Raw genomic sequence first — 22,155 nt, forward strand, 5'->3', positions numbered from 1 at the left:
TTTTCCCTTATTTTTCTCTTTTATACTAATTTTATTGGTACAGGCAGTGTAAGTACGTTGATGCGTGATTCACACGTCGTCATTCTCGTTCGATTATTTTACGATAAACGAATCGTGCCACGTGATTCTTCGATAATAACTTAGCGTTCATCGAACTTTTAAGTTTTATAAAAAAAAAAAAAAAAAAAAAAAAAAAAAAAAAACAAAAAGAAAAAATCATTACACGACTTGATAAAATGTAAGCATATAATCGATAACGACGATATAAGATTTTACGACGATAAAATTTTTATATTAAATTAATTTATAATTTTTGCAATAAAAAAAAAAAAAAATAATACAAGAAATATATGATATAATTATTAAATGTATTTAATTTTGTCTAATGACGATTACACAGATCATTCAGTTTGCGCATTGGGAACGAAGTGATGCATCTAATTACCGATAATTAGGTACATATTGCAAAAGCACAGATGATTCGTCGAACCGTAGCATATAGATACGCCAAAAGGAGAAGAGCTCCCCTATCAGGAGGTTGCCTTTAGTATCGTAGAGTGTGCCCCGAGGTAGTTACGAACTTAATGAAGCTGTTTTCCGTTTAATTAGAATCCCACCATGATCCTTCCATTCTTAGGTGGGTCTCGCGGTTAATCCTTCCCTCCCCGCGATATTAAGACGTCAGCCGCTGCTTACAAAGCAAGCCGCGTGCACAATATTGTTGGCTATATTCCCTCAAACCCCTTTATACGCGAAAACTTGCATTTGTTATATATATATATATATACGATTTATAGTCTTCACTTCTATTTGAGTTGAACTCTTGATAGATATCTTTGTTTTTGTGTATTATTTAATATCACCATCTTTTTAATGGATCATATTTATCTATTTCAAATCTATCATATATATATATATATATATATATATATATATGTGGAAAGGTATATAAAAAAATTTTCTTTGATCATTTTCTTAAAAAAATATCAATCTTCGATAGATTTCTTAATTTCTTAATTTGCATTAAAAACACATAAATATTTGCCTGCTTCAAAATTCTTCTGTGTTTATTAAAAAAAAAAAAAAAAAAAAAAAAAAGAATAATAATAATACGAGTCACGTAGAATGACGTTTAAAGAAATATTAATGTAGTTATCTCTAATTGTACAAATATAATCCGATTATAGAACGAAAGTCTTTATTCCTAAAAAGGAAGAAACCATCTTGGATAGATTCCTTATCGATATACTCTTTTCTTTGCTAGAACAATAGTATTCCGCCGCACGGTCTAATAACAGAGATTTCGAATAGTGCCATCGAGAATTACTGTCTCCTTTTCATAAAGAAGAGTTTCCAAGTCGAAAATTTCTGATTAGAGTGGGAGTGGGGTCGAGTTGGATGGGGAATCTGGGATTAATCCCACGCGCCGGGTTTTAAAGATACAGAAAGAGTAGAAAGAGTAGAAAAAAGGAAGAAAAAGAAGAAGAAGTAGAAGTAGAAGAAGGAGAAGAAATAGAAGAAGTCACGTGCGAGGTCGAAGTGGAAATTGGAGAAAGACGATGGCAGTGCCGGCGATTCGAAGAAGGTGGAAAAGACGACCGGTGGATCGCGTTCGTGTCGTTTGCGTTGGCGTTGGCGGTAGTGGCAATGGCAGTGGTGGTGGTGGTGGTGGTGGTGGTGGTGGTGGTGGTGGTGGTGGTGGCGGCGGGAGCAATGGTGGTGGTGGTAGTGGTGGTGCCCGGGCCGAGGGGCCGGCGCTCTTTTATTTCGAAAACAATGGAAGGGCGCTTTGTTTCAGGCATTGTCAGGCGGACAGTAACGCGCGCACAAAAGTTATAATGAAACGCTATTTATTTAAATGTATAGGTGCCTCGGTACTACCGACCCACCCCCGACCCCTTCGCCATCAGTACCACCCACACTCTCACTCTCACCTTCTTCCTTCTTTTTTTTTTTTTTTTCTTTTTATATCTTTCTCTCTTCACTAACACGTATGCGCTAATTTCAAAGTGACGCGTATATACACGCGCGCGCACGCTCACACACACAGACATACACACATATGTATGTATGTATATAGTGCGCGTAAATATATATGTATATACATAGAAGAAAACGTGTTAGCTTAGAATTTCAGCAAGGAACCGCTCTTATTTCGTATTCTTACGCGACGCTATCACATTTACGACAACCATTCTTTTCCTCCTAGTCTTCTTCTTCTTTCTTTCTTCTCTTCAAGGCAAAATGTCGGTGAGGCAGCACACCGCACACGGCTAAGACTCCCTTTTGCTTTTGCAGTCGCAGCTGAAAGATCATGGATTGCGAATCGAACAGCTTGAAGATAAGAGGGTAAGGAACGTCGCATTCGAAATTCACCGAGTTCGGGCTTACACCGATTTTCGATTCTCCATTTATCTATCGGCACGACGTTCCAAGTCGTATTCCTTTCGAAAGAAATGTCGACTCTACTCCGTCGTTGTCGTTTAACGAGTCAGTCCTTTTTTTCTCTCTCTTTCTTTTTTTTTTTTTTTTGTATAAAATATATATTTCAATTGGCATCGACATCCCTTGAAGTTCTTTTAATTAGCGAATCATAGATCGTTATGTTGTCTATAAGTACAGATCTACGAATCTTTTCTTTTTCTTTTAATTTTCTCTTTTTTTTTTTTTTCAAATCTATCATCCCTTTTATTTAATATTATCAAGTGTACAAATAAAAGATATTTATTATATCATATCTATGGGAAATGTAATAAGTTCCCTATAAGTAGAAGAACTGTCTATACTTATTATAGAGCAAGACTTTCGCCATCAAGAGACAGTTCGACGAGGACGACGTCGAAGATAATGGGCTGCATTGACTATCCGACCGGCAGAGTAATCCGATATCTTGATGGGGTGCTCGAATAATTCATCGACACAAATAGAATAATGGTTTCATCGAACGTAACGCGAAGGCATGCGATGAAGCTCTCTCTCTCTCTCTCTTTCTTTTTTCTTTCTCTCTCTCTCTCTCTCTCTCTCTCTCTCTCCTTCAATTTGACGATGTTTCTCGTTATTTGGTATTATTAATAAAATTGATAGAAATCTTTGTTCCTTTCGGTGCTATATACGAAATCGATATATTTTTAATATCATTACGGTATCGATTTTATATAACTCGGCAATTCACACAAAAGATAATATTACCTACGCTCGAATAATTAATCTTGGTTATAATTAATGATATGCGAAACGAAAATCCGCGTACAACAGGTGGAATTGGAGGACACGAGCGGAGTAAAGGGGTGAATTATATTAAGCAGGGTCAACGACGGTAAAATTAATTAATTATAATCATATCCGGGGCTCTCGAAAACGTAGTAGAGTTAAATGCCGTTGGCCGAACGTCGGTCGAATTATAAATTGCATTTCGTTCGGCGAAGAAGCCAACGTCGGGAGACAGCGCAAGGGCTTATTAATCGTTTCCTGTGTACCCTATAACGCCTCTGTTGAGAAATAATCGTCGAATCGTCCTATAATGATATATGTAGATAAATATATACATATATATATATATATATATATATATATATATATATATAACCATTTAACCATTTTAAGAATGTTCCATTCGATGATAGTTACATAGGCATTAGCGTTTCAGTAACGTATTATAATAATCCAATGATCGTTATTATAACTACGTAAAAAATATGAAAAATCTTAAAGAAATAGGAGAGAGAGAGAAAGGTATTCGTTATTCTCATTGACTGCTGCTCGTTTATGATATATTAAAATCGCATTTTGAGATCTAGCTTACGATTCATCATAGACTCGATTCGACGAAGAAAGCTCGGCTACGAATCGTTGTGCAATTTATCGCAGCTTCCAAAGGCATCGTGGCACTCGAGATTACGTTCGCGGAATTTCGCGACATTCCAATGCCCATGGAAGTTCCATCGCATTCCTGCCGTCGAGAGAAGCGAAAGGTCTTACGATGTCACCCTCTCTTTCTATCTCTCTCTCTCTCTCTCTCTCTCTCTCTCTATATATATATATATATATATATATATATATATATATATATATCTTTATTTCTCTCTTTATCTTTCTTTATCTCTCTCTTTCTCTTTTCTCGATAGAAAAGAAAGTCATTCTCGTTTTTCTCGCACTCTATTCGCGCTTACACAAAAACGTAGCATCCCTTTCCACCAATCCTTATGGCACCTGAGTCCAAGAAGAAGGAATAGGTTCTTCTGCCTAAGGATACGAGGATGGTATGCAGTATAAGGGATAAGAAGGGAAGACGAGGAAGAACTTTTGGGAAAGGAAAAGACAGGATTGCTGAAAATATCCGATTCCTTTCAACAAAAATCGAATGAATCAACAACGTTGATATCGAAGGTTCGCGGTAACAATGCTTTCTGCCACGTCGGTCGATCTGGTTTTTGGATTCGTGAGGGTGACCCTTCGTTGCCGTTCGTATAAGGGCTGAGGTCCACTTCTTATACGTATCGAACGATCGAAGGGATTCCAATAAAAGGACACGTCAAAGTACCTTCGTCCTTTCGTAAATTTCATGTTTTCTCTTCCAAGAATATATTTTAACATTAATTAACAATCCATTTACTTAGAAAATATTTAAAATCGTATTGATTGTGTAGTCCTTTTCTTCTTCTTTTTTTTTCTTTTTCGTTTGTTTATTTTTCTATTTTTTTTTTGCACATTCATATCGTAAATATATTGACTTTTATCCAAAATTCATTGAAACGAATGAATAAGTGGTGATATATATATATATATATATATATATATATATATATGTATGTATGTATGTATATGAAGGAATTAGTGAAATTAATCGATGAACGGATCGCATTAAAAAGAAATCGGTCAAAATCTTATTGAATTAGTCGATTAGAGTGTCGATGGACATTTATGTTTTTCGTGCGCCGCGTAACGTTTATGCTTATGTACTATCGAGGGTAGAAAGAAGGAGTGGGAGAAGCGCGGTAGGGTGCGCTCGGTGGGGAGAAGACATAGCGAGATCCGCGAAGCTCCGATCAGTTACGTGTAGCGCGCGAGACGATAAAGTTCGTCGGTGTGTCGGTCGCGTGTGCATTCGCGGTGTGCTCCTCATTTTTTTTCCCCTTAGATCATTTCTCTCTCTTTCTCTGTCTCTTTCTCTCTCTCTTTTTCTCTGTCTGTCTGTCTGTCTGTCTGTCTGTCTGTCTGTCTCTCTCTCTCTCTCTCTCTCTCTCTTTCATTCTCTTTCTTTTTCTTTTCCTTTTTCATACCTTTCCTCGATCAGTATAATCATTCTTTATATATAGAAAAAAAGAATTATAAAAAAATTGTTGTGGTGTCGTGTATCCAATAGTGGACAAAGTGTCAAAACATCCTGTCAATGTGTAAAGTAGTGTAAAAGAAACTGGAAAGATTTCGAACTTCGATAAAAAAAAAAGAAAAAAAAAAAAAAAAAAAAAAAAAAAAAAAAAAAAAGGAAATAATAATAATAATAAATAAATAAAAGGAAAGAGGAAAAATAATCCATCGACGTACTTGGATATCTTTGAGCTTTTTTATCATAGAGGGTGCGATTTTATCACTCGAAATTTTGGGATATCTGACAGCTGTCAATGTCAATTTTAAAGAATCGGTAAGATGTCATCCATCGATTGATACATATATATTATAACAATTTTATTTTCCTTTTCTTTTTTTCTTTTCTTCGTTTCTCTCTTTCGTTCGCGAAACAATTGGCATAGCTCTAATATTCAAAAAGATTTTCGAAAAGGTTCGAGATTAGAAACGAACACGCACGTCGTTTTCCTGCGATTGTCATTAAATATTTATCTATTTATTTATTTATTTATTTATTTATTTATATATTTGAACGAAGAGAATATGAGAGTAAAGCGTAAGAGTAATTAAATCAAGTGTGTCAGGACGATTTCTTTACTTCTTTTTTTCTTTTTTCTTTTCTTTTTTTCTTTCTTTCTCTCTTTTTTTTTTTTTTTTTTTTTTTTTTGACTTCTGCCGCGCAAAACGAAGGATCGAAAGAGATCGAACGAAATAGCCAAGCGTTAATGGACGAAACGAATGAACGAACAAACGAATGAACGAACGAACGAACGAACGAACGAACGAACGAACAAACGGTGGAGGTTAGCAAGCGTCGATTATATCGAGCTTCGACGAGCGAACCAACCGATGATTTAGAGAAGCGTAGAGACCGCACACGAAGTCGCGTGTGACTGACGCACTGACGCGCGGACAATGCGCGGAATTTCGGTTTTGAATTTTGCGTGACGTGACACACGTCGCCGTGGTGGATGTAGTGCGCCCGTTGCAATGACGTTTGGCTTTGACTGAGTGGCCGTTTAGAGTGCCGTATCTCTGTCATGTGAGAGGGGAAGAAGGTGAGGAGAGAACCTGATTTATGTTGCCGTGTTCCAAATTTTCTCAACTGGATCGTGGCATTCGATCGGTGAGTAAGAGCATATTTTATCTTCTCGAATATATAAATATATATATATATATACGTCTATTATATTTTCTAATAATCGATCAGACAATTATACGATTATTAGGTATATTAAATTTATAAACATGGCCGATAATGATCGAATCTCAAATGAGATGAGAAATTTGATCGACATCTTATCTAATCTATTAACGTTCCTCTTACGATCTTTATATTACGATAAGTTCATTTTTTTCCTTGTTGTTTCCTTTTCTTTCTTACTTTCTTTCTATTTTTTTTCTTTTTTTTTTTTTTTTTTTTCAAGTAAGATAAAAGAGTATTTAGTGTATTATGTAGATTGTTATATCGAGTACTCTTATAGGGTAAATTCAACGATAGAAGAAAATCTTTTGTTATTGTATTGTCTGAATACGATCCCTTTTAATCGTAAATAAAAGAAAAAAAAGAAAAAAAAAAAAAATCAAGAAAACTCTAGTCCACGGAGCGATCGACGATTGTGATATATCTATATATACGTACATATGTACAAACGTAGTTACGTAGGTACACATGAACAGGTGAACGATACAATCGCTCTCAGGTACCTATAGGGGAAAAAAAAAAAAAAAAAAGAAAAAAAAAAGAAAAAAGAAAGAAGAAAAATAAAAAACAAGAAATTGAAATTCTTATCCCTGGCATACACGGCGAGTGCTCCCGTTTGAAAAGCTCACGGAATCGCATAAAAGCCTCATCAGAAGGAACGATCGCTCGAATATTCTCGTTGAAGGCTCGATGGCTATGCGAGGATAGAAAGGGTTGGTCGGTGGAGATTGAGATGATGGTGATGGTGGTGGTGGTGGTGGTGGTGGTGGTGGTAGTGATGGTTGTAATGGTGGTAGTGGTACTGGTAGTGGTAGCAGAGTTGGGATCTGGATGGAGGGGTAGCTGCAAAGGGGCCGCGGAAGAAGAGGCAAGAGGCGGAAGAAGCAAGAAGCGGAGGAACAGAGGAGGAAGAGGAGGAGGAGGGCATGGTTTGGTGAACGCAAGGGGGTGGGCAACATAAAAGGCCAGCAACCCCTATTCCACGCAGCCTTCAATTGTTTCGGCCAGGCAACGTTCATCTGTTTTTCTTTGCGTGCGCTTTTGCACGTTTCTTTCCCCTTCGTTCCTCTCTCTCTCTCTCTCTTTCTCTTTCTCTCTCGTGACTTTTGTTCGCGCCACGCACGTCAAATGTAGAAGTTCCCTCCTCCTCCACCATCTCTTTCTGCTTCTATTCCTCTCTTTCTCTTTTTCTTACCTACTACCGTGTTCCTCTCTTTTTCTCTGCGCCCTTGGTTTTTTCATTCTCTTTCCCTCTCGATGTCTTTCGCCTTCTCTTTTCACCCTGTCACTCTACTACGACTCTCTTCTCCCTCTCTCTCTCTCTTTCTCTCTCTCTCTCTCTCTCTTTCCCTCTCCATCCATTTCGTTTTCTCCGAGCAAGGTGTATTAAAATCGACTATTGTTGCGATGGGTGGAGGGAAGATGGCGGTGGCGGCCTTCAATGCGACCGCGAGAATTACGCTCCCGATGCTTTTGAAATAATATCCTCTCTCAGAGCACACCCTGCTGCTGTTCAGTGTGCTTCGCCCGATATATATATACATATGTGTGTGTGTGTGTGTGTGTGTGTGTGTGTGTGTATAGGTACACATAGCTATATTCGACAGAGAGTGCGAAAAGCGCGCGGGAACACACGTGCGGGACCCTTTTTGCGCGGGATTTTTTCTGTTTTGTTTTTTCTTTTTTTTTTTTTTTTTACTTTTTATTTTTGACTTTTCTCGCGTTTCTCTTTTTTTCGTTTTTTTTTCTTTTTCTTTTTCTTCTTTTTTTTTGTTTTGTTTTGTTTTGTTTCATTTCGTTTTGTTTTGTTTTGTTTTGTTTTGTTTTGTTTTGTTTTGTTTTGTTTTGTTTTGTTTTGTTTTGTTCTGTTTTGTTTTGTTTTGTTTTGTTTGAAGAGCGTATGAAACCACACGTAAGACATTACGAATGAACATTTTCGAACATTTTTATCAATGTTATCTTTGACATTTGTAATATACAGAGAACATTTGTTTTGTATTTTGAAAGAATTTTTTATTATCTCGAGGTAGTATATGAATGGTAACGTGTTTAATGATGCGACAGGGGTGGAAGTTGTACTATTAATTCTGCGTGGGAATTATCATAGAACATCGTCCATTTGGTGTTCTCGTTAAAAGAAAATTCAATGGAGTAGTAGTTCGACACGGTCTCCCTTCTATGGTACGATGATTCGATTAAACGGTGCCATCTGCAAAGCATCTGAAATTTTATGAAAAAGTTATTTCGACATAGGGCGGCTAGTCGATAGTTCGATGCTACATTATCGATTATTCGTTTCCCGTGGTATTCAGTCGATTCCCGTATCAAAAAATGTGGACTATATCGACGACACTTTGGAAATAGAAAGAAAAAAAAACGAGCGAAAGAGAGAGAGAGAGGTCATTTTTTATGGGAATAAACGTATATAGCAATATTATTCTTATCGATCGTTAGATCGTCCAAATCAATGGTAAATGAAAAAAGGATGGAATAAGTGTCCTCAATATCCTATAAATATCTTGAAAGTTTTGAGGAATAACGTTTGAGATTCTTACGTTGGATTTCTTCGCGTAACAGGGCTCGTTCTAGCCATTAGAATTTATTCTTAGAACGCTTTTCCAACGGCTCATTAGATGCGATTCACATTCTCGTCGTTGGTAAGATAGATGGAGAGAGAAAGAGAGAGAGAGAGAGAGAGAGAGAGAGAGGAGTTGAAAATGGGGGGAAAGAAGTGGAAAATAGGAGAGAGAGAAAGAGAAAGAAGAAGACGGATGGAAAGATGAAGCCCTTTTCCCTTGGAGTACCTTCGAGTTCTGTTGAGAGAGAAAGTGAAAGAAAAAGAAACAGAAAAAGTAAAAAGAAAAAGAAAGGTAGAGAGAGAGAGAGAATCGGTCGATATCGTGGGACACGACATAGGACCGAATCGGCCATGCAGGATGTCCCTCCAATTGCAGCGTATGCGAATAAATCGTGGCTTCGTTACACGCGACTCGAAGGCGGCAAACAAATAGGGTTAATTCCACGTGCGCCCGGTAGCCTGAATACGTCGTTTCCGAATGGAGGTAATTCCAGTGACAATGTGGCCTTTGATTTCATAGAACCGCACGGTTGAATGACTATCCCGCGTCTCTACCTTTCACCTCTTCGCCCTCAACCTTCCCTCCCCCTCCCCACCCTACCTCTTATTCTCTTTCTCTCTCTCTCTCTCTCTCTCTCTCTCTCTCTCTCTATATATATATATATATATCCATATATCTATCTTTTCCATCTCCATCCTCCTTCCCTCTACACTTTTAACGCCCCTGATATCCTTCGCTCATCCCTTCGACTCTCGCGAAAATCCTCTTTCACTTTGACACTAATGTTTCTACCAATTGCGCTAGCAGGAACAGCAAAACCGACAGTAGTAACAGTACCGGCAATGAACGTACATATAATAAAGTCACTCCGCCATCGGCTATGGGCAAGGTGGAGGGGTAGGGTTAGGGGGACGACGAAAGGACTTTGTTCGGTAACTAGCGATTCATACGAAATCGCGAATCCGCGTTTCTCCAGCACTCTAAACTCTTCCTTCTTTTTTTTCCTTTCCTTTCTTTTTCTTTTTTCTTTTCTTTTTTTTCTTTTTTTTCTTTTTTTTTTTTTTTTTTTTTCATTTTTATTTCCTTCCCGCGTTTCATCATTGAGCCTCGCTTACATTGCTTCTTTCTTTTAGTTACTTCATGTAGGATATGCATATCGTTCACATTGATAGATCTTGAATAATGTGCTCTTTTCTATCCATTGAATTTTAATAGCTCGAGCTTTAAATGGACATTACGTTGAAACGAGATGGATCATCGGTTTTCAAATCGTTCGTATATAGAATATATGATTTAGCTAGCAATCGGGATCTCCTTTATCGATCGGATATCGTAATATTTCTTTTTAAGAGCATCGAGAAGAAGAAGGAGAAAAAAGAAGAAGAAGAAGAAAAAAAGAAAAAGTGTATGTAGTAGAGAAGGGTATGGTAGTTACGTATATACGAATGCGTGAAAAGCAGGAAACGTGGGAAAGGAGCAGAGGAGAGGAGGAGCTTGTTGGTGTTGTGGTGGTGTATATGGCTTTAAACAAATCGCCTTCGAGAAGCAAACGAGCGAATGCTCTTTCCCTAATGTACGGAAAAATGTATCGCAGCGGGTAGCAAATCCACGTATTATGCAGAACGATGAGAAAAACCTTAGAGAAGAGTACCTAAACCCTCGACAGGTACAACCTTTCGATTCTTATTGATATATATGCCGCAGTAGTATAGAAATCGGAGTTATTATTTTAAGTTATGTCAAGGTAGTGGTTATAGGATTCTTTATTATTATTTTCTCTTTTTATAATTTACGTGATCGAATAGAACGTAAAGTAATTAAAATAAATAAACAATCGTACGTAATAAAAGTACGACGACGAATAATCCATTTTTCGACTACCACCTCTTAATCGTCGAAGGATTGATCCAATAGAGAGATAAGGTAAAGAAGGATACCTTTCCTTTTTAAACGAAACCTTCGATACGTCCTGACTTTTCACTTATGTTAGTAGTCCCCTTGCACTTTTCCACTCTCATTCGAGCTTTTAACGTACTTTTCTAAGAACCTTGTCATGTTCAGGTTGTGCGGCATGTAAATGATACAGAGTGACAAGAATCGTGGCGAGAAGGAGAGAGGGAGAGAGAGAGAGAGAGAGAAGGGAAAAGGAGTAGAGGTGAAGCAGGAAGCAAGAAAAGAGAGAAAAAGAAAGAGAGATTGGGACGAGAGAGGGACGAGAGTGAGAGAGAGAGAGAGAGAGAGAGGACCGCGCCAAAGGAAGAAGAACGCGAAGTCGGGGGAAGAGTTTTCGCCGCATTCGATGCTTCTCCGGCTTGGAAATATTTCCGAGGATTCAGCGAGTTTATTAAGGCTATTCAGAGCGTCTCTGCCTCTGAGACAGCATTGTGGATACAATTTAGTCTTATTCATCCCTTCGCGGATGTCTAAATATTTTCAACCCTCCTCTTTACTCTTCTTCCTCGCGTCTATCCACCGCCCTTTCCCGACTACGTTCTCTTCTCTTTTTCTTTTGCTTCTCGTGTCGCTCTCTTTCTCTCTCTCTCTCTTTCTTACTCTTCTTTCTTGTTCTCGTTCTCTCTCTCTCTCTCTCCCTCTCTCTCACTCTCTCTTAGCTCACCAAACGTTGCCAACGGAATGACGTTTAGGCCACTTCGAGCCGCAAATTTGCACGAAAATATATCTTTCCATGCGATTTACATCTCGCGAACCAGCATGGATGGTAAAGATCCCCGACCCCATGCGTTTAACAAGGAAAAGTTTCCGTTCGAAAGTGTATATTTAATAGACGACACGATTGTTTATTAAAATATCTATCGTGAAACAATATTTGTTCGTGAAATATCATTCCTCCTCTCTTCTTTTATAACAGGTTAGATTTCTTGAGAGTTTTTCAACGGCATTTCGAATTGAAATCGTTACTTCTCCAAGATCGTCGAATAACCATTCCGTAGAAACGATATATTCAATCTCGATGTCGATCAAACGAAAGGTTTCTTCTTCTCCTTTTCGAGCCATTCTAAAGCATTCAACCGTACTTCAAGCATAGCCGATCTCTCTCTCTCTCTCTCTCTCTCTCTATCTCTATCTCGTTTCCCTCCCTTTTCAGCAGGTGAAATTAATTTTCCACCCCTCTTCTCTCTTCCTCTCGCTTTACCACTCTATCAACCCCACCCTCTTCTTTTTTTTCTTTTTTTTTTTTTTTCCTTTTACTCTGAGCATGGTCGCGATGAATCCTTCGACATCAAACGATTCTTTCTCGAGGCGTAGTTGTCGGCAGCCATTGTCACGCTGGATAACGCGTTATGTAAAGCGACTTCTCTTAGCTGTATATATATACCTTGTTCTTTCTCCTCCCCTCCTTCTCACCACCTCCCCTTTTCTTTACTCCTTCCATTTTCACTAACCGCGTTGCCCTCGCTAACCGCGTCCTTGATCGCTTTTCCTACTTGATTCTGGCCGCCAAAGGGGAATCCTGTTTTCGTTCGATAATATTTACGCCTCAAAGATCATACAATATGTGTCTATGATGACGTATATGCCTATCAATATTTTTATCCATACGATTTCTATGCGAGATGACTATGATAACGTTATGTACGTGACGTCTTCATTGATCTCCTTCTTTTTTCTTTTTGTTTTTCCCTTTACTCTTTCTTTTCTTTTCTTTTCTTTTCTTTCTTTTTTTCTTCTTTTTTTTTTCTCTTTCCCTTTCTTCTTTTTTCTCTTCTCCGCAAAATCTCGCGGAAACTTTTACGGAATTGATAAATCATGTCTCGCGCGTATCGTTTTAGTGACTTTTGAATGCTTCTCGTTATTACGTTAAAAGTCTTACAATGAAAGAAAGAAGAAAAGGAAGAAAGAAAACGATTGAGGGAAGAGAGAGAGAGAGAGAGAGAGAGAGAGAGAGAGAAGAAATGGGACATGGAAAGAAGCAAACGAAGTAAAACGAATAGCCGTCCTCCAGTTGACTCCTGCGAATCGATCCTTCGTCATATTCTTCTGATAATATTTAATTTAAATTCTATGCCGCGTATTCACCGCGTAATATCGTTGTCGATGGTGCCTCGAAGTCCGTTTAAAACGCGCTCGCTCTGCAGGTAATCGACTATTTTTTCTTTCTTCCTTATTTTTTTTTTTTTTTTTTATGAAAGGCCGCCTCTCTCTCTCTCTCTCTCTCTCTTTCTCTCCATTCTTTGATGCGAGAACAAGATCGCAAATTAGTCGTGTATTTTCTCTTTTAGAAAGATGAATCATCGATGACATATTAACGTATAAGGAGAATGAAAAGCAATAATACCGTTTAATCAGATCGTCCCTTTCATATTTCTTTCTTCTTTTCTTTTTTTCTTTTTTGGTTTTTCTTTTTCTTCTTCGTTTGATTTTATTTTATTCAATCATACAAATTTTACTTATTAATAATTTTTAAGTAATTTATAAGTAATTTTATTCATATGTATTTATATATGTAAAAAAAGAAAAGAAATCGTTTATTTAATTCGTACAGAAATCATAATGATAACATAATGATGATAATGCCTGATATATGATAAGAAAGAGAAAACTTTACGTAAATAGAGGAAAAAAGAAATAAAAAATATATAAAAGTGTTCATTAGATTTTATTATATTAAGATCACAAAAGGAAAAAAGGAAATAAAAGTAATTCAAGGGAATAGAAATATTCTTGAAGTAAGCTTTTTTTTTTTTAAAGATGTTATTATAAAGTCATTGATGATGATGATGATGATGTGTTTTGTGTTCTGTTCAATGCCTACGTATTTGCAAACTTCAAGGCGCCATAAACTCGATGAAATATCGATGAAAAGTTACATTGTGGATACTCGTTGAATTCATATTTCTATTCTCTTAAACTTTTGTTAGCCTTAAAATATCGTTTTCCGTTAAATAAAAAAAAAAAAAAAAAAAAAAAAAAAAGAAAAGAAAAGATAAAAAAAAGCAAAAGAAAGAAAAGAGAAAAACATGTTTATAACTTCCGTATCTTGACAATAGTATTTTCTATGTTTTTTGACACGAATTAATTCCACTGCGCCTATGATAAATTGAACGAAAAGAATTAAAAACAGATAAATTCGAAGGATAAATATTTTTTTTTTTTTTTTTTTTTTTTTTTTTTTTTTTTTTTTTCTTTTCTTTTTTTTCTTACACGAAATTATTATGTCGTATTTTCAAAGTATGTTATTACTTGTATGCCCTGATAATTATTTGTTCGCTAGGACGTGATTTATGCGACGGAAGAGGGACGGGAAGAGGGAAAAGAAACATTTTTTTTATCAAAAATCCAAAAACAATGATCATTCTCGTAAAAAAACAAAACGAAAAAAAAAAAAAAAGGAAAAAGAGAAAACGAACTTCCGTCGTTCGAATGTATCCTTAAGATCAACAAAATCGGACAAGAATTATGACGAACATTAACGAGAATTCATGGTGTTAAATAAATCCATGCAAACCCATAGAGAAAGAAGAATCTCCCCATTTTCTCCTCTACTCCCTTCCCCTTCATAAAAAGAGGAAATGTATCGATATTAGCGAGTCGATAAAACTTGGACAAAATGGCAGGAGTATAAAAGTATAGTAAAGGTGGGTAGGTTGAGAGAGAGGTAGAAAAGGAGGGAACAGTGTAGTGTAGTTGAAAGATTTGAAAGATGAAACTGTAGTGTGGACTCTCTTTCGAGATCTCCTTCTCTCTCTCTCTCTCTCTCTCCTCTCTTTCTCTCTCTCTCTCTCTCTCTCCTCTCTTTCTCTCTCTCTCTCTCTCTCTCTCTCTGCGTCCCTGATGGAGAGAGGAACTCGGAGGATCCCGCCACTCTTTGAGTCACTCTCGCTTCGCGCATTGTTTACAGAGTGATGAGTCTTCACGCTGGCGCGAGTGCGCGCCTCTCTCTTTCTCCATATCCGTCTCCCTCGGTCCCATTTCATTCCATTCTTCCGCGTTCCCGCCATTGTTCCGTCCTTCCTTTTATACGGAATAAAGTATCAAGCGGCCCGGCACAATGTACCCCTGTCTTTCTGGGCTTCCTTTATCTCTCTCTCTCTCTCTCTCTCTCTCTCTCTCTCTCTCTCTCTCTTTATCTATCTATCTATCTATCTATCTATCTATCTATTTCTATATCTATCTTTCTCGTTCTCTCTCTCTCTCTCTCTCTCTCTCTCTCCATTTCTCTTCTTTTTGCGATATCTTTGTAACGCCATAGTTCGTTTTAAGAAGTAGTTAGAGAACGTTCCTAAGCCACAAAAATTTTCTTATCCCCCTTTTTATGATTTTCCCTTTTATAATCTATGAAACCACACGTCGGTAGGCATGTCAATATGCGTTGTAAAGTATGTACTTACGTTGCATGACTTTTTTCATCGTGAAAAATTCAATCATTTCTAAGAACGAAAATGTTCAATGGTAAGTCAGCCGACACAAGAGAGAGAGAGAGAGAGAGAGAGAAAGAGAACGGTAGTATTCGCGAATTCTAACGTGAAAAATTTTATGAAAGGAGGAATTCAAGGGTAGGAAGAAGTGGAAGGAAAAGGAGAAGAGAAGAAGAAAGAGGAAGATGCAGTAGTAGTAGTAGTAGTAGTAGTAGTAATAATAAAAGAAGAAAATGAAGAAGAAAAGAAGATGAAAAACGTGCTCGTCGATCGTCTTCTTTCTCTTCGAGCAACCGCGGTTGTAAGATAGCGTAGTTGCTAGAAAGAAAGACTACTACTGTGCACCACCCGCTACCCCATCAAAAGGTATTTAAATCCTCGACTCTTGGTGCCTCGTAACGCCTCGTAATCTCGTTCGTGGCAAAAGAACTCTTTTCTCTTCTTTATCCTTCCTTCTAGTTCTTCTTCTTCTTCTTCTTCCCTTTTCCACCCATCCTTCCCCCCAACCTTACACTCTTTCTCTCTCTATCTTTCCCTTTTTCTATATCTTTTATGTTAACGTGGAAGGAAAGAGAATCCTTCTCCTTTCGTACCTTTCGCTTCGCTTGGGTCCACGGTATGTATCAGTCAGTCTCGTAGAGTTGCACCGCATCCTATCCTCCCCCTCCTCTCCTTCTTCTCTTCCTCCTTCTCCTCCTCCCCCGCATGCTGCTATTTGCTAATAAGACTCCTTTCAGCGTGCACCTGGCCTTTGGAAAAGACGCCGGCGTTCGCAGTGCCGGCCGTACAATTCGTGCAATTTAATGCGATCTGAATGGTCGTAGTGAGATGATAGTGTTGGTAGTAGGTAATATTGGTGGTGGTGATGCTAGTGGTAATGGTAGCGTTAGTAGTAGTAATAGTAGTAGTATTAATTAACAGACGAGTTCCATTTACCAACTCGGGAGTCGCACTCGCTGTCCATTCTTTCGTCATTGCGATTGTACGTACACCAACGCTTTAGATGATCATGACGATGAGTAATCGTAACATAGAAAGAAATAGATAGATAGATAGATAGAGAGAGAGAGAGAGAGAGAGAGAGAGAGAGAGAGAGAGAGAGAGAGAAGGAAGAGAGACAAGCGGAGGGAGAACTTTACCACGCGTTGATCTTTCGCAAAAGAAAAAGAAACAAGTATATATATATATATATATATATATATATATATATATATATATATATGATGTATGTATGTATGTGTATATATATGTATATGCGACATCGTTAACGTAGAGTGGAATTTATTTCCAATTCTATACTACATGAACCTGTACTGTGCTGTAACGTATGCCAATGCACCGATGAATACCTGGAAAATGTCTTTTTTTTTCCTTTTTTTTTTTCTTTTTTTTTTTTTTTTTTTAAGTAATTCAAAACCCCTGACTCTTCCCAGCAATATATATCGATGCTTTCATGAATGCCGCCGATGTAATTGTGCCTATCATTTTGCTTAATATAATCTTACCCAACTGGCATCGCCACTCCTCACCCTTCTTTCTTCCCTCTCTCTCTCCATTCCCCGCCTAAAGTGTTCCATAAGGAGTAGAACGAACAAACGTTGCGTAGTTCCCTCCTACTCTACTCATCCCCAGGGATGATTTGACCGAATCCACAGTCACGCAAGGGTGCCTCGAAGGGGCACGAGACTTTACTTGTCATGTATATATTGTATAGGTGTATATATATATATGCATTTATGTATGTGTACATATTTATACATATATCTATCTATCTATATGAGAATACGAGCTATGAAAGCAGGAATTATCGTCGTTAGTCTCCATCTACAGAATTAAGTATTATGAATATATATATATATATACACCTTATATATATACCGAGGAAAGTTGTGTATTCTATTTAGAATCTTATACGATCACATTTTTAATTCTTTTTTCTCTTTTTTCTTTTTTTATTTTTAATTGTTTCTTTTTTCTTGTTTTTTTTTTTTTTTGACGTCTATTTCGCAAATAACGAAGGTATTTCAAAGAACATACTGCGTTCGCTAACTCGCAAGTTTTCCTTCATCGTACGACCTATGTATGTATGTGTATATATATATATATATATATATATATATATATATATATATATATGTACTCATTAGAGGCTATTGTTTCCAATTTTTTTTCTGATTCGATCATAACAAGTGGCAATTAAACCTACGCGAGTAATAAGTGCTGCCGGTCAACAACAGTAGTAATAGCATCGATAACGAAACGAAAAATCGTAAAGAGTAAAGGACGCGAGGACGCGGGAGAAAGGTGCTGGAACCTGCGAAGAAAGGTGGCGTAGAAAGAGAGAGAGAGAGAGAGAGAGAGAGAGAGAGAGAGAGAAAGAGAGAGAGAGAGAGAGAGAGAGTGATTGTGGAAGGGATGAGAGGGAGAGTGGAGGTTGAGAGAGAGAGAGAGAGAGAGGAACTCTAAAGAGACGACGCACACGACGGCCAGGCGCTCGTGCCGGTACATTCACGTACACGACGCTGCGTGACGTCACCGCATTGTTAGACGAGCAAGCATTGTAGTCACTATTGTGAGTCTCCGCCATTATTCTAAGACAATCGTCTGACACAATGAGACGGACGGGGAGGATGAGCGAGGCGGCCGATTCTCTCTCTCTCTCTCGCTCTCTCTCGCTCTATCTTTTTCTCTCTTTCTTTCTTTCTCTTTCACCACCCTCTCTCGTTTTCTTTATCTTTCTCTTTTTCCATCTCCCTCTCGCATAAAACGCGCGTATACCGGTCCACTCTTCGGCCGGTACTTTCGGTATTCTTTTGCATAGTATTGCAAAGTCCTATCGTCTCTTCCATTCTTGCGTTCCTTCTTTGGTTGGTTGATGGTTGGTTGGTTGGTTGGTTCGCCGTTCGTGACTCTGCTCTAGCGATACAAAGATATTGAATGCCAGGAGAAAAGAAAGAGGGGAGGAGAACGGTAAGAAAATCCCCTATGAATTATCCCATTATTATATTCTCTTTCGCATTTCGAAGGATCGATACACTTTTCCTACACTTCTTTTCCTTCCCTTTCGCTTCCGTCTCGTGTCAATATTTTCTGTTATGCAAATGATTTATTTCGATTCGAAGAAGTTCATCATCGGAAGTGTAATGTACGAGGATCGATCGATCGATAAAACATTCGGAAGGAACATGATGAATCGGAGTCTAATCGAATCAATCGTAATTAAACAAAGTCGTTTCTCGAGGTCTCTTGACACGGCGCGTCGTAGTCTTTGGTCCTGCCTGCTTTTCCTTCATTATCTTCCTCTCTCTCTCTCTCTCTCTCTCTCCCACCCCTCTCTTCCCCTTCCTTTCTTCTCATCACCCATCCACCCTCTCTCTCTTTCTCGCGCGTTATCCCTCCCTTCGTTCCTCTTTCTATCTCTCTCTCTCTCTCCTTTCTTCGTGCCTCGTCGTGGAAGTGCAGGGGATGAAAGGAGAACAAGAGAAGTACAGACAATGGATTCGGCTCGCGGCTGTGTTGGTGGCGCTGCATTGTCGCTCGGCATTGTTGCGGCCCGGTTATTGTGTCGCTGTTTTGTGACCGATCGCAAGGTGGCGCGCCTCGTGGGCACGGACCCCCGGCCACGATCGTTAGGCACGTCCGCGATTATTTCGGAGAACGATCGTTCGACGATAAACCTGGCACGAAAGAGGCGCCTCCAGGAAGGTCGCGTTAAGGCCGCGAAACGAAAGAGAGAAAGAAAGATAGAAAGAAAGAATAATAATAATAATAATAATAATAATAATAATAATCGGTAACCTTTGATAATAACAACGATTATTATGATTCGTTGCGTACTTGGTTACGTATCCGAATACTAATGGATAATGGGATCGTACGATCTATCGGATATAATGTTTTAATCGTACGAAAAATATATCAAATTATAAAATTTTATATCGATGTAAATCATTTAATCTCCGATGACATTCAGAAGTGATCGCTTGTACATTTTTTCTCTTCTTTTTTTCTTCTTTTAATTTAGATGCAAAGATAACAAAGTATCCTTTCTAACGGAGATATACTACTCGTGTAAAGGAAGAAGAGAGTTTCTAGAGGAGTAACGGTAGACCGTGGTAGCTGGCCTTCGTTGCCACGGAGTTGGTGCTTCCAGGCGCCGTGGAGAAGGCCATTGTGAGAGCCTTGCAACGGGCATTCATGGGAATGAATGTGCCCTCCGGAGCGACACAGTCTCAGATGTAAGACACAAGAAGCATAAAAGAGTTGCCATTATGCGAAGCTTAAATAACAGTTGCGCGCGAGCGAGCTACTCTTAGGTCGACGGCGACGAAACGACACTGACGATGACGAAGACGTCGACGGGAACGTCGACGAACGAAACGTCGTCGCATACACCAATGAAGAAGAGAGAGTGAGAGAGAGAGAGAGAGAGAGAGAGAGAGAGAGAGAGAGAGGGAGAGAGAAAAGTGCTTGCATTCTGTAAGCCGGCAAATTTCTATGGACCGTTTGTGGCGCTCCTCCTGCTTCGCGTGCGGCCACTTCTCCCTCTTTTTGCCTCCCCCCCTCTCTCTCTTTCTCTGTTTCTCTCTCTTTCTTTCGTTCTTTCTTTCTTTTCCTCCCCTCGCTCGCCATGCTCTTTTCCTCTTCGGAAGTTCTTTCTTCTATCTACCTCTTCTTCCTCCTCTATTTCTTCTTCGTCTTCTCCGCATCTTCTTACGCTCCTTACCCTTCTTTCCTGCCGCTTCTCCTTCTTCGTATTTTCTTTCAAACTCTTTAGAGCGCGTTCTCTCTCTCTCTCTCGCTCTCTCTCTCTCTTTCTCTCTTTCTCTCTCTCTCTCTCTATACTATTGCCAGTAGAGAGAGCCCGCTTTACAAAGATGACGACAAGCAAGAGTCGCGACGCCGCGCCGTCGGGACGTATTTTTATCGTCGCAAACGTGCCCGATGTTTTTTTTCTTTTTCCTTTTTTTTTTTTTTTTTTTCTTTCTTTTTCTCTTTCTTTCATTTTCTTTTTTCGTTCTATTCCGCTGCACCTGTCGCTTCGTATATATATATATATATATACACACATAGACTATTTATTAAATGCTAATTATCAGCAGTGCATTCTCGCGCAAGTCGAGGAGAAAACTCGTATAGAAAAGATTTAGTACGAAGCGACTGATGGTTGGACGAGAAGGAGGATGAGGAGGAGGAAGAGAAAGAGGAAGGGGAAAGGAGAAAAAGAAGAAACAACGCGAGAATCCAATGTAGGAGAGGGAAAAGAGAGGGAAAGGGTGGAAGTGGAACTTCCGTAAGACGATACTCGAGCGCTCGAGTATCTCCCCTCTCTTTTGGCCGTGTCTTTTAACAGTACGGCGAGGGATGCTGCGAGAATCCGTTCGTCTCGAGTGTAGTACATTTGCAATTTAAACTTTGACTCGAGCATCTTGACACCTTCAGCGTAATTAGAGTGTTGTTTGTAGGTTCGTTTTTAAGAGCGCTTTCAGTATTTTTATCCTCCGAATTCTTTTTTTTTTTTTCTTTCTTGTTTTTTTTTTTTTTTTTTTTTTTTTTTTTTCTTTTTCTCTTTCGTCCTTTCACGTTTAATTATTATCGAGAAATTCACTATGAACGAAATCGTTCATTTCTTATTATCGATATTTTATAATTCGCGATTGATAATTAATGCACGTTAATTCGATAGAAAATTTATTGAATAAAATATAATAAAAATAGCGATGGTCAATAATCCGAAGAGCGAAACTGTATGTCCTTGAACGCACCGAAAGGCGGTGTGAGAGAAGCTTAAGTCGAAGCAAGTAGAAACAACAGGTGCACGCCAGACGAGTCGTGCCGGTGGCCCGGGGGGCTATATCCCTCAACCCCTTGACTCGCAACCCCTCCAGAACTCGCGGTTGTGTCAGGCGTTGGCCTCTGGCATTGCAGTTGGTAGCACGCGTTACTCTTCATCCCTGATCTCTCTCCTCTGATCCCTCCAGTTTATCCCGCAAAGCGGTTACTCGCCTTTCGCTTCTACCCTGAACATTTTCACTGATCTTTTCGCCTCGGCCAAAAGCAAGGGTCCGTCGATCAAACTTTCATCGTATCTTTTTCATCGACTATTCACTCTTAATTCGACTTTTAAATAATAATATAGGAATAATTGATAGTTTAATATAGATATAAAAAAAACAAAACATTCTTTTTTATTCTTCATCAAATATATAACCTTAGTTATATATTCGTTCGGGCAAATCGATCTCTTCTCATCTAGATGAGAATTTTAAATGACTTATTTGTCAACATCTAGAAATAAATTCTAAAAGATTTAGAACTAGGCACGTGTCGTTTTTTCTTTTTTTTTTTTTCTAGTCGTCGTTCTAACGCGTGTGTATGGTGCGGACGAAGAGTCGATGGTGTAACGCGGGCTGCCTGGTGGATCGAGTAGTAGTTGCGCGCGCCCTTATTCGACTCTTTTGTCTAGGCGTCCATTCTCCGGCACATTATCAGGCCTATTGTCCCTCACATTGTTACCCCTACCACGTCGTCTCATTGTTTTGCAATTTCCCCCACTTAACCGATACGACCGCCCTACCGGCAGCATCACCAGCAGCATCGCACCACCTCGTCGCGCGTTCTCTCCTCTTCCGCTTGATGCTCCAACCCT

The 22,155-nt window shown here is 38.8% G+C and overlaps 1 protein-coding gene across 11 annotated transcripts in view; it reads left to right on the plus strand.

The window, feature by feature from the left end:
* Nucleotides 1–4,830: 4,830 nt before the first annotated feature.
* The window catches only part of LOC124956326 (transcription factor Sox-2-like), a 325,693-nt gene continuing 308,368 nt past the window's right edge, over nt 4,831–22,155 (plus strand). Inside the window, exons 1-3 of one of the 11 annotated variants that reach the window (XR_007103226.1) lie at nt 4,831–5,641; nt 6,037–6,472; nt 19,531–19,744. The gene's annotated coding sequence lies outside the window, so the exon portion shown is untranslated. Of the gene's footprint in view, nt 5,642–5,750; nt 5,780–6,036; nt 6,473–19,530; nt 19,745–22,155 lie in introns of all 11 variants that reach the window. The other 10 variants (XR_007103220.1, XR_007103224.1, XR_007103219.1 and 7 more) reach the window with 10 other exon arrangements.

The sequence above is a fragment of the Vespa velutina genome, chromosome 1 (genome assembly GCF_912470025.1).
Source record: "Vespa velutina chromosome 1, iVesVel2.1, whole genome shotgun sequence".
NCBI classification, from domain to species: Eukaryota; Metazoa; Arthropoda; class Insecta; order Hymenoptera; family Vespidae; genus Vespa; species Vespa velutina.